Source organism: Leucopleurus acutus, assembly GCF_964270905.1.
Source record: "Leucopleurus acutus genome assembly, chromosome: 10".
Classification (NCBI taxonomy): Eukaryota; Metazoa; Chordata; class Mammalia; order Artiodactyla; family Delphinidae; genus Leucopleurus; species Leucopleurus acutus.
This window is the reverse complement of record NC_139153.1, coordinates 83,629,184-83,642,514: the sequence shown is the minus strand read 5'-3', so window position 1 is coordinate 83,642,514 and position 13,331 is coordinate 83,629,184.

Below are 13,331 nucleotides of genomic sequence, written 5' to 3'. Positions count from 1 at the left end.
ACCAAAACTAGACAAAGACATTACTTGAAAGGAAAACTACAGACCAATATATTTCATGAATAGATGCAAAAATATGCAACAAAATATTAGTAAATTGAATCCAACAATGTATAAAAAGAATTATACAACATGACCAAGTGGGATTTATCCTAGGTATGCAAGGTTGGTTCACCATTTAAAAATCAGTTAATGTAATCCATCACATCAATAGGCTAAAGAAGAAAAAATATATAATCATATTGATAGGTGCAGAAAAAGCATTTAACAAAATCTAACACCCTTTCATAGTAAAAATTCTCAGCAAACTAGGGATGGAGAGGAACTTCCTCAACTTGATAAAGAACATCTACCAAAGACTTCCCTGGTGGCACAGTGGTTAATAATCCACCTGCCAATGCAGGGGACACAGGTTCGAGCCCTGGTCCGGAAAGATCCCACATGCCGCAGAGCAACTAAGCCAACGTGCCACAACTACTGAACCTGCACTCTAGAGCCCGTGAACCACAACTAGGCGCGCATGCTCCGCAACAAGAGAAGCCACTGCAACGAGAAGCCCATACACCACAACGAAGAGTAGCCCCCACTCACCACAACTAGAGAAAGCCCATGTGCAGCAATGAAAACCCAACACAGCCAAAAATAAATAAATAATAATAATAAAAGATTAGCAGTAGCTTCAAAAAAAAAATCTACCAAAACTACAGCTAACATCATACTTAATGGTAAAAAAACTAGATGCTTTCCTGCTAAGATGAGGAGTAGGACAAAGATGTCCCTTCTCAATTCCATTCAACATTATACTGGAAGACTTAATGCAAATAGAGAGTCCAGAAGTAAACCCACACACCTACAGTCAATTATCTTTGACAAAGGAGGCAAGAATATACAATGGGGAAAAGTCAGTCTCTTCAGCAAGTGGTGTTGGCAAAGCTGGACAGCCACATGTAAATCACTGAATTTAGAACACTGACTCACACCATACACAAAAATAAACTCAAAATGGCTTAAAGACTTAAATATAAGACATGATACCGTAAAGCTCCTACAAGAGAACCTAGACAAAACATTCTCTGACATAAATCGTAGCAATGTTTTCTTAAGTCAGTCTCCCAAGGCGATAGAAATAAAAGCAAAAGTAAACAAATGGGACCTAATCAAATGTATAAGCTTTTTTTACATAGCAAAGGAAACCATAAACAAAATGAAAAGACAACCTACAGAATGGGAGAAAATATTTCCAAATGATGTGACAGACAAGGGCTTAATTTCCAAAATGTACAAACAGCTCATACAACTCAATAACAACAACAACAACAAAAAACCCAATTGAAAAGTGGGCAGAAGACCTAAATTGACATTTCTCCAAAGAAGACACACAGGCCAACAGGCACATGAAAAAAATATGCAACATCAACTAATTATTAGAGAAATTCAAATCAAAACTACAATGAGGTATCACCTTACTCTTGTCAGAATGACCATCATCAAAAAGTATACAAATAGGGACTTCCCTGGTTGTCCAGTGGTTAGGACTCCATGATCCCAATGCAGGGGGCCTGGGTTCAATCCCTGGGCAGGGAACTAGATCCTGTATGCCTCAGCTAAAAGCCTGCATGCTGCAACTAAAGATCCCACATGCCGCAACTAAAAAAACAGATCCCACATGCTGCAACGAAGATCCCACATATAGCAAAAAAGATCACTCTTGCCGCAACTAAGACCTGACCCAGCCAAATAAATAAATAATTTTTTTATTTTTAAAATATACAGGGACTTCCCTGGTGGTCCAGTGGGTAAGACTCCATGCTCCCAGTGCAGGGGCCCTGGGTTCGACCGTTGGTCTGGGAAATAGATTCCACATGCACACCACAACTAAGAATCCGCATGCCGCAAGTAAGACCTGGCACAGCCAAATAAATAAATAAATAAACAATAAAAAGGTAGATTGGTAATTTTTAAAAAGTATACAAATAATAAATGCTGGAGATGGTGTGGAGGAAAAGGAACCCTCCTACACTGTTGGTGGGAATGTAAATTGGTACAGCCACTTTGGAAAACAGTATGAAAATTCCTTAAAAAACTAAAAATAGAGTTACCATATGATCCTGCAATTCCACTCCTGTGCCTATATCTGGAGAAAACTATAATTCGAAAAGATACATGCACCCCAATGTTCATAGCAGCACTCTTTACAATAGCCAAGACATGGAAGCAACCTAAACGCACATTGACAGAGGAATGGATAAAGAAGATGTGGTATGTATATACAGTGGAATATTACTCAGCCATAAAAAAAGAATAAATGAAATAATGCCATTTGCAGCAACACGGTTGTACCTAGAGATTATCATACTAAGTGAAGTAAGACAGAGAAAGACAAATATCATATGATATTGCTTATATATGGAATCTAAAAAAAGAGAGAGAGAGATACAAATGAACTTATTTACATAACAGAAATAGACTCACAGACATAGAAAACAAACTTATGGTTACCAAAGGGGAAGGAGGGGGAGGGATAAATTAGGAGGTTGGGATTAACACATACACACTACTATATATAAAATAGATAGCCAACAAGGACCTACTGTATAACAGGGAACTATACTCAGTATTTTGTAATAACCTATAAGGAAAAAGAGTCTGAAAAAGAACATATAGGGAATTCCCTTGTGGTCCAGTGGTTAAGACTCAATGCTCCGATGCAGGGGGCCCGGGTTCAATCCCTGGTCAAGGAACTAGATCCCGCATGCCGCAACTAAAAGATCCTGCGTGCCACAACTAAGATCCGGTGCAGCCAAATAAACAAATAAATAAAAATAAATAATAAGAAAAAAAGAACATATATATATATTCTTTTTTATGGATATGTATATAACTTAGTCACTGAGCTGTACACCTGAAACTAAACACAACATTGTAAATCAACTATCCTTTAATAAAATGAATTTTTTTAAAGAAAGACTGTTATCTGAAATATACAAAGAACTCCTAAAACTCAACAATAAGAAAACAAACAACTCAGTTTTTTAAATGGGCAAAAGATCTGCATAGACGCCTCACCAGAGAAGATATACAGATGGTAAATAATCATATGAATAGATGCTCCACATCATATGTCATTAGGGAATTGTAAATTAAAACAAGGAGATACCACTACACACCTATTAGAATAGCTAAATTGCTAAACAATGACAACTCCAAATGCTGATGAAGATGTGGAGCAACAGGAACTCTCATACATTCTTTGTGGGAATGCAAAATGGTACAGCCACTTCAGAAAACAGTTTAGCAGTTTCTTACAAAAGTAAACATACTCTTACCATATGATTCAGCAATTGCATTCCTTGGTATTTATCCAAATGAATCAAAAACTTAGGTCCACACAAAACCTGCACAAGGATGTTCATAGCAGCTTTATTCATAACTGATAAAACTTGGAAACAAGAAAGATTTCCTTCAGTAAGTGAACGGATAAACTGTGGTACATCCAGACAATAGAATACTCAGCAATAAAAAGAAATGAACTATTATGCTATGAAAATCCATGGAGAAATGAATGTTATATGCTTTTGCGAAGTGAAGAGGCCAATTTGAAAAGGCTACAAACTCTGGTTCCAACTACATGACATTGTGGAACAGGCAAAACGATGGAGACATAAAAAGATCAGTGGTTGCTGGGGGTTATAGGGGTTGGAGTGTGGGAATGATGAATGGGTGGAGCATAGGGGATTTTTAGGGCGGTGAAACTGTTTAGTATGATGCTTGTAATGGTTGATGCATGTTATTATGTTTTCTAAAGCCATAGAATGTATTACACAGTTTATATTAACCTTAATATAAACTATGGACTTTAGCTAATAATACTTTATCAATATTGGCTCACTGATTGTAACCAAAGATACCGCACTAATGCAAGATGTTAATAATAGGGTTTTTGTGTAGCCGGGGAGGGGGTTTGGAGGGGCCATGTGGGAAGTCTATACTTTCTGCTCCATTTTTTCTGTAAACCTAAAACTACTCTTTAAAAATAAAGTCTATTAGGTTTTTTAAAGCTATTTTTCAGCAAAAAGACATCGGTTGGGAGTAAAAAGGGAAGTGGGAGCCGATATCTGGTGTTCATATAACAAAGAGCTCATATCCAGAATGTAAAAAGAACTTTCACTCATCAATAATAAATACACAACAAAAAGGGCTCTGAGCTAACTCCTGGAGTGTGGCAAGTCTGAGCAACCTTGTGGGTGATTTGAACTTTATCGACTGGCTCAGATTTCCTCAGGAGAAGGCAGGGGGTGAGAAAGAGGGGAATAAAAATCCAAACGCCGGAATGAAGCGCTCCTCCCGCCCTGGCCGAACCTGGTGAAGGCAGTAAAGCCGGCGGAGTAGTAAGGTTGATCATAGAGAGGACCGCGCCTCCGGATTCCTAGGCGGGCACCGGAAGTGGCCTCGTGGTCCTGGGCGCCTTTTGCTCGGCCGTTTTGGGTTCCTGGTTGGCCCGGCTGGACGGTGGCTTAAGATTTTGCCTTAACTACCTGCCAGGGCTAGTCTCCAGGGAGCGCCAGTCATCCCCAGAGCTGCGGGTGAGCGGTCGGGCTTCTCCCCAGCCAAGCTGCAGAACGCCCCATCTCTGTTGTCCCACGGCCCAGAGGTGGGACGGGGAGGAGGTCTTTGCGGCTTGCGTGTCCTGTTCTCCCCCCAGCACGTGCACACAATGCTTGGTAACGAGCTCAGTGACGATTTGTCTCTCTACTGTTCGGCTTGGATTTGTCGCTGTTATTTTGATTTTATAGTATAGCATAAACCACTCAGATTTTGCTTAATTCTCATTCTTTCATACACGATGGAGGCGGGGTGGGGGGTTGCGGTGGGAGAGGGAAATGCCTCAACTGAGGGTTAGGTGCTTAATCCTTTATTCCCTGAACGAACACTATAACCAGTTTATGGAGCTGTAGTATATTACTTCTCTGTATAAGTAGTTTGATTCCTTTAAATGTCGTAAAAGTTTTACTGGAAAAATAACTATGACTCGGCTCGTGTATATTGTCATAGTAAGTTTACTAAAGTGTGGCAAGATCCATCTTCCCTTACCTTGCTAAGGATCAGGAGGCCTCCTTTTCCCTCTACAGGAGTGTCCCAAGACCCATCCTGCCCTGCTGAAGCAGTTCTATGAAGGGGTGGTAGATTATGAGTATACATGAAAGAAAGCCATGGTAAATGAGCTATGGTGGTCGCCAGCCTTGGCTCATGTGCTTTTTTTCTTCCTGTAATGTAGTTCTTATAAACTAAAAAGTCTTTAAAGTCTGAGAATGTGGCCTTATTTCCCACAATAGAAATTCTAATGCTAATATTTATGTAGCACTTTTCTGTATATCAGCAGCCAAGTGCCCTTTCTCAGTAATTCTGATCTATTTTCACGGATCTCAGGAATATTATCCTCCTAATGTTCCGCTACTCAGGAACATCGCCTTGGCAGTGAGTCTTCATTATTAATGACATAGGTTCTTGACTGCTGTAGTTATTCTGCTGTTTTAAGTGTGTTCTCCTCCCACAGGAGTGCTCTGATCCTAAGGTTCTTCCTGATTCCTGGTATGTAAGACAAGTGAATCCTATCCTGAGCCATTGCACTCTAAGATGTCCACCAAGTTGAGAGAACATGCAGCCTTGATTCCTGTGGTGCACACTCGAGAGGAGCAGGAGGGACTGAGAATCGTGAAGGTAGAGGAAGAGGAGAACCATGCTTGGGAGCAGAAGCCTCGCCAAGTAGGGAATGTGCACCCTTATCAGGAACTTTTCCGCCAGTGCTTCAGGCAGTTCCGTTACCAGGCGGCCCCTGGACCTCGAGAGGCTCTGAGCCGGCTCCGGGAGCTCTGTCAAAAGTGGCTGCGGCCTGAGATGCACACCAAGGAGCAGATCCTGGAGCTGCTGGTGCTGGAGCAGTTCCTGACCATCCTGCCCGAGGAGCTGCAGGCCAGGGTATGGGAGTATCATCCAGGGAGTGGAGAGGAAGTGGTGACTGTGCTGGAAAATCTGGAGACAGAACTTGGAGACGAAGGACAACAGGTGGGAAAAGGGTAATCTATTGTTCATTTATGAGAACCCCAGGGGTCTACCAGCAAAAAGAGTGGGCATGGGTAAGCAAGAGAATTTTATGACCTGACGCATTATCCTCTGTTTTCCCTTGAAAGCTCTGCTGCTTTTGTGAACTGATTAAGACACTGGTTTCTTCATCATTCTGCTTTCTGTACCCATAGGAAATTTTATGTTTAATCAGACTTTGAGGTTTAGTTAACTATTGCTGATCCTCTCATGAACCCAGCTCTTCTTGTATGTCCTTAGGTCCAAGCCAGTGCACATTACAAACAAGAAGTGCTGTGGAAGGAAGTAGGACCTGTAAGCCTCGCAAAGCAGTCACTTAACATCCAGCTGAAGTGTGATCCTTGGGAGCATTTTCCTCTGCAAGAGAATGGTAAGCTTTAAAATGTGAATCTTTTGTGATCTTTTGGAAGCACTGAGTATAGTGTCTGCTAGGAAGCAGTATTTCTGGTGAAAAAAGTGGTATCTAGAATAGCAGAATAAGTTTAACACCAGAAGGTTATTTACAAAGTGAGCATATCTAGAGTTGATTTAATTTTGCATTGGGATATGTGGTATTTTTTAATTGGGTTATGATAGTGGTTTACAATTCTAACTGTGAGTCCAAATCATTATGGAACCGTTTTAACAATACAGGTACCCAGATCTACCATAGATTTACTATAGTGGGCCCTAGTACTATATGTTTTAATTAGCTACTATAGAACAATAGTGGTAGCTTATATTTTAAAAATCCAAGTAGTATAGAAAAATACAAAATGAAAATAAAAGTTCCATTCCGAAGAGTTAACCACTGTTAACATTCTCCAGTATATACTTCTAAAATTTTTCTTGTATGTTCAAGCCTCTCCCCACTTTTTAGGGAAAATTGTATCCTGACGTATTGACTATATTTAAAAATTTTTTTGTATTCTTGATGCTGTGGCATTTGGGGCCTTGATCATGGACGGACTGGCCTTCCCAGGGCTAGCTAATTCCTAGAGACAGCAAAGGACTCCCCTGCAAGTGGGCCTTTCATATACAGTCCAACCAATATGGAGCCCAGTCCCCCAACCATCTCCTTTATCAAACCTTTACACACCAAGCCAATATTCCCCCTGCCCTAAATCACTCTAGGGTCAGATACCAGAGAACTAGGGACCATCCCTATAGCCCAGAGTGTGCCAAAAGTATTCAAATTATCCATCCTAAGCTTACTCAGCATACCTACCCTGCCTTATCCATTCCCTCCTGGGGAAACTCCAATAAAGGCTCTAGGCCATGCTCTCCCCTCTTCCCCTTCTGCCTCCTGATCGATCGTGGTGCTTTCCCATGCAGCCCTGCATGGCAGACTACGTCTTCTGTTCCTTGGGATCTACGAGTGTAAAAAATTTCTTTCTTCGTATAGTCCTTTCCATGTCTGCATGTCTTACCATACCCACTTAAAACAAATCCTGGATACATTTTAACATACATATTATACACACCACTTTGCATTTTGCTTTTTTTTTTACCTAATGAGAATACTCATTCATGCACCAAATATTTATTGAACATAACTATGTGTCCAGCAGTATTCTAAGCATTGGGGATATAGAGGTGAACAAGAAGGCCAAAGTCTCTGCCCTCATGCAACTTACATTCTAGTTAAATCAGTGGGTACCACAATCTCAGTTCCTTCGTTCAGTTGCAGTCGATGTTTATGGCCTAGAGAAAACATGCAGAAATAATGTTATTCTTATCAGTAGAGTTATTTTATTCCTTTTGATGTTTAGTTTTCTGTTGCATACATGTATAATAGTTAATAGTCTCTTACTGATGTGCATTTAAGCTGTTTCCAGTATTTTCATTATTTTATTTATTTATTTATTTATTTGGTCACGCCATGTGGCTTCTGAAATCTTAGTTCCCCTACCAGGGATTGAACCTGCACCCTCAGCAGTGAAAGCATGGAGTCCTAACCACTGGACTGCCAGGGAATTCCCTCTTTTTGTTATTTTAAACACTGCATCAGTGGATGTCTTTATGTAAAAGTCTTTTGGCTCTTGTGTGAAAATATTGGAGGAAAAAAATTCCTTTAAATGCAGTGAGAGATTGATAGCCACTGGAGTAAAGTAGAAAACTTATTATGTAGGCAACAATGTTATAGTGATTACCTCTAGGGAAAGTAAAAGGGCACAGGGTGATGGAGAAAGATGAATTGGGATTTGGACTTTTTACTTTTATACCTTTTGTACTGTTGAAATTTTTACCATGAGTATCTATTCTTTTTATAGTAAAAATAAAGAGTGCGGTCTTTGAATTCAGATAAACCTGAGTTTCAGGCCAGGATTTATCACTTAATAGTCATGTGACCACAGACCAATTATTTAATTTCTGTGTTTCAGTTGCTATATCTATTACCCAGCTCATTGTGTTGCTGTGAGCATCACCAAATATTGGGTGATCACTTGGTGTTTTAGCTATCCCATTTCCATGTAACAAACCACTCCAAAACTTAGTGGCTAAAAGGAACAACCATTATGTTATCTCTCACAGTTCTCTGGATTGACTGGGATAAACAGGATGGTTCTTCTACTGTACATGATATCAATTTAAGCTGTAGTTATCAGGGGGCTTGCCTGGACTGTGATGCTCGAGATACTTCACTCGCTTCTCATACTTTAGCAGGAGATGGCTAGAAAACTGGGCTTAGCAAGATTCTGAGATGCATGGGCCTCAGGTTATCTCATTCTCTCACTCTTTAGTGGGGTAACTGGACTTCTTACATGGTAACTCAGGGATCTCAAAAGCATCTTTTTAAAGTCTTAATCCTTGAACTGACGTATCATCACTTTCACCATATTCTGTTGGATAAAGCAAGTCACAGGCCAGCCTAGACCCTGTGTGGGAGGGGGGTGGACTACACAAGGGATGAATGCTAGAAGGTATGTTCATTGGGGGCCCTTTGAAGACTCTTGGGAAATTTACATTTCTTTCCTGCCATTCTGAGTTTTTAGATCTGGGCTGGGGCCCAAACGTGTTTTATTTATTTATTTTTATTCTCTGTGACTCATAGGTGCAGTGAGTATCAAAAACCATTAGGATGATAGTTCTTGCTTATTTAGCACAATCCTTGATATTAATAAGCATTCATAATGTTATCAATTATTATTACTAATCTTACTTCCAAACGTTTATGTGGGACATGTGGCACTTAAATAATCGACTTGCTCTTTCAGCAGGAGCTGAGACCAGGAATATGACTGGTGAATTTGCTCCAAAGCAGATTTCTGCAGAAAGGAAATCATTGGTTGCTTTCCAGGATCCAAAGTGTGGAGAAACTTTTCAATATAGGGGTAAATCAGAACAGCAAAAGGTCAACCCCATGAGAGTAAAACGACACAAATGTAAGGAGTGTGGAAAGGCCTTTGCTCAGAGCTCAGGGCTTGTTCGACATTGGAGAATTCACACTGGAGAGAAACCTTATAAATGCAATCAATGTGGGAAAGCAGTCAGTTATAAATCAGCCCTTCTTTCACACCAGGAAATTCATAATAAAATAAAACGCTATCAGTGTAATGAATGTGGGAAAGCCTTCAGTCAAAACACAGGCCTGGTTCTTCATCAGAGGATCCATACTGGGAAAAGACCTTATGGATGTAAAGAGTGCGGTAAATCCTTTAGTCAAAGTTCACACCTTATTGGACATCTGAGGATCCATACTGGAGAGAAACCCTTCAAATGTAATGAGTGCGAGAGGGCCTTCACTCAGAGGTCGGGACTCATGGAACATCAGAGAAGTCACACTGGAGAGAAACCGTATATGTGTAAGGAATGTGGGAAAGCTTTCCGAGGGAGCACCAGCCTCACTCAGCACCTGAGGATCCACACTGGGGAGAAGCCCTATCAGTGTGAGGAATGTGGACGAGCCTTCATTCAGAGGTCAAGCCTTGTTCGTCATCAGAGGATCCACAGAGGGCAGAAGTCTGTTTCTGTATCCTAATTGTAAGAAGGCCTTTAATCATAAATCAGGCCTTACTGAACACTTTAGAAAGCTATGCTGAATACAGACCCAATCACTGTGTAATAAATTCAAGAAATTAGGGATGTGGTGTCTCCATTGTTATTCTAGGTAGCCAAACTAGAAGAGATTCTGATATCATCCAACAGATTGAAAGAAGCTGGTAGCTTGTCACTGGAGCAGACCATTCACATTTTGGCCTGAGTCTGTTGTGGATGCTGCTATTTCTTTCTCCCATTCTTTTGGTCCTTCTCCTTTGGTCCTTAAGCACTTTTGCTCCTTGAAGTCACTACCATCACATACCCTGAATAGCCTGATGATTCAGTGGCTCTCAGATTTTGAACAGAAGATCACTGAGACTGTTACTACTACTCTATACTATGCAAAGGAGAACTTAGCAGGGTGAACAGGGAAAGTGATGCTGTTGTTAAAGTTATATAAATGAGGGGTAAGCTAGGTAAGTTACACTTAAAAGTGACTACTCAACGACATAGCTTGCTGTTTTGTTTGCCTTCTCTTCACCCTGTTGGTGAGGGAAGAAGTCCTACCCTAGGATTTGGAAGATGGCCAAACACCTGACACCCGACACTGGACAGATGGGATCGACAGCAGTTAATTAGCCGCTTATACTCATAGCCTAGGGGAGGAGGGCCACTTGGGAGCAGAGGGAACAAATAGGAGCTTTGGGATACAGGCTTTGTAGTAATAAGATGGGGTGATGTCTGGTTTCCTTGGGAGGATGTGATTGGCTTGTTTGAATAATTTCATGGGCAGGCAAGGAGGTGAAACCCAGTAGGTTGAGGAGTGTAGCTAGTCCAGCTGATGGGGAACGAGCCAAGTGGGGTCACTTCCTGCTGGGTGGGAGGCATATATAGCAAGAGCAGAGGAACCGATGGTTAGGCTTTTGGGTCCCTGTGAGGCTCAAAGATGTCAAGGCAGCACAGGAAGTTTTAGGCCTTGCTTCTCACTTTGTCAACTTAGAAAAAAGGCATAGTTTTTAGGAAAGGGTTATAATGTATATCTGTGCCCTCAAGAGTGCTGTTTATTCATATGTACTCTTTTTTTTTTTCTTTTTCTTTTTGAATCTCAGTGATACACATTCCTCCTCCAGTTTATCTCTAGGAAAAAACCCCAGAAATACCTTTGACCATCCAGCATGCCAGTTGGACTTGATCCCATATTGGTAGTGGGATTGAAGAGACATCAGGTAGCAGAGTCTATAATGCTTCTCCTACATCTTTCTGACTTTCTTATGCTAAAAACCAGTAGAGATCTCAAGCTCAGCTCCCTCACTGTCCACTGTTATCGTCTGGATACCTAAGTCCTCATTATGCTTTAGTTTATCTTTTCAACCTTTGGAATAGTCTGAAAAGCATTGGTGTTGTCTTCTACTCTGAAAGAAATATACTTTTCACTATTAGGAGGATTTGAGAAACTAGAAAGTTTATAAGGTAGAAAGTATATAAAAGTGGGGTATTTCACTATATTCATATTTTTATAGGGACGGTATAAATAAATACCAACCCGGAAAACTCTGGAGGTGCTAATTGTTCATCCTTAGTGCCATCACTTACTTTGTTTTGCCTTGTTTCAAGGCTCAGGTAGGAAATACCTTAGAGGTTGACATCTACAGGTCAGAGGGAAATACCTATGAGAAAAATAAAAGAGAAGTGGATAGAACATTAAATCTCCCTGAAGTGAGACACCTTGAAATTTAAAATGCAGACTTTCACAGAATACTTGTACATTTGAGGACTTTTCAACCAAGTGGATGAAATCTCCTGTGAAATGTGCTGATGAACTGAGCTTTTCTGGCAGTGGGAACTATGCCAGAGATGAAAACTGGCATCAGATACATTTGGCAGACATTTGTGTAGCTCATTCATTGTTTTTAGGAATTGAATTAGCTGTCACCTTAAAAAAACTTAGAAATTTTATGCAGAAATGGGATTTCCATATTATTTTGAAAAAAATAAGATCTGGCATCACTGGGCCAGACCTCTTACCTACCAGTTCTTTCCATGTCCCACACTCCAGCTTCATTATGTGTCTGAGCCCTGGAGACATTTGAATTTGCTTATCTGGAGAATGACTACTTCAGAGGAGGGTTTTATTTAATAGCAGAGTAAACTAAATAGAAACAAGGTGAAGTCATCCTTGACTTTTTGATAGGTTGTTTGCAAAAAATGGAAAACCATAAATTGAGAAATTTGAAAAGTAGGATACAGGTTTCCCCTGCTACCTGAAAGTGAAGCATTACTATGAAACTTTTTGTAAGCCGAAATGACATAAAGCAAAGAGGCAGTTGCCTTAGGACACATTTTGCTAACGAATGCACAAAATCGAGATAAAGCACAGATGCTCACAGACACAGTTCAAAGCTATAGTGGCTTAATGCTGAGATGCTGAGTGTAGTTCCCAGGGAAGGAGCTTGGTGGTGCCACTCTTGCTGCTTGATTTGCACGATACCTCTCTACAAGGCTGGCTGCAAAACAAATGTTGAACGCTATTTTCACTTTTCACCCTTTTTTGGCAAACAAAATCCTCTTCGGCTTTCTTTCAGTTAGTGAAAACAGGTACTAATGTAGGTCTTTATTTGTAAAGGCGAAGAGGCGTAAAGCAAATTTTCAAAAAGCAGGGGATACTTGTATTTCTTGATTTAGTTTAAATAAAAATAATGAAAACATACAGAAGTGTCAATAATGTTACCTTTGTGGACTTGCTAACCTTAGAGTTAGGCATGTGTTTACAAAAGTAAATATAACAGGGCTCTCCACAGTGACTTGGCTAGTATACATTTCTGAAGATATGTGTTTAAAGAACGGTTATTGCGTACATATGTGTCATGCATTTTAAGGGTATTTAAAAAGGTAAATAAAACACGGATTCAATGGTGAATTTACAATTCAAGAAAATTTACAATACAAAACAAGGATAAATGAACACAAATCAAAAACAGTTCTGCCTGGGAGAATTGGGAAAGTATATAAAGAAGGTGGGCATTTGTGGGACTTTACGGATGAATAGGATTTTGGTTATTAGTCAAGATTCTAAGAGAAACAGTATATATTATTCTTTAAAAAAAAAAAAAAGGAATTGGCTCAGATGATTGGGGGCTACTCAGTCCAAAATATGCAGAGCAGGCTGGCAGGTGAACTCAGGCAGGATTTCTGTGTTACAGTTTTAAGGCAAAATTCCCTCTTGGGGATATCAGTTTTGTCTCAAGGACTTCAGCTGATTGGATGAAGCCCACCCA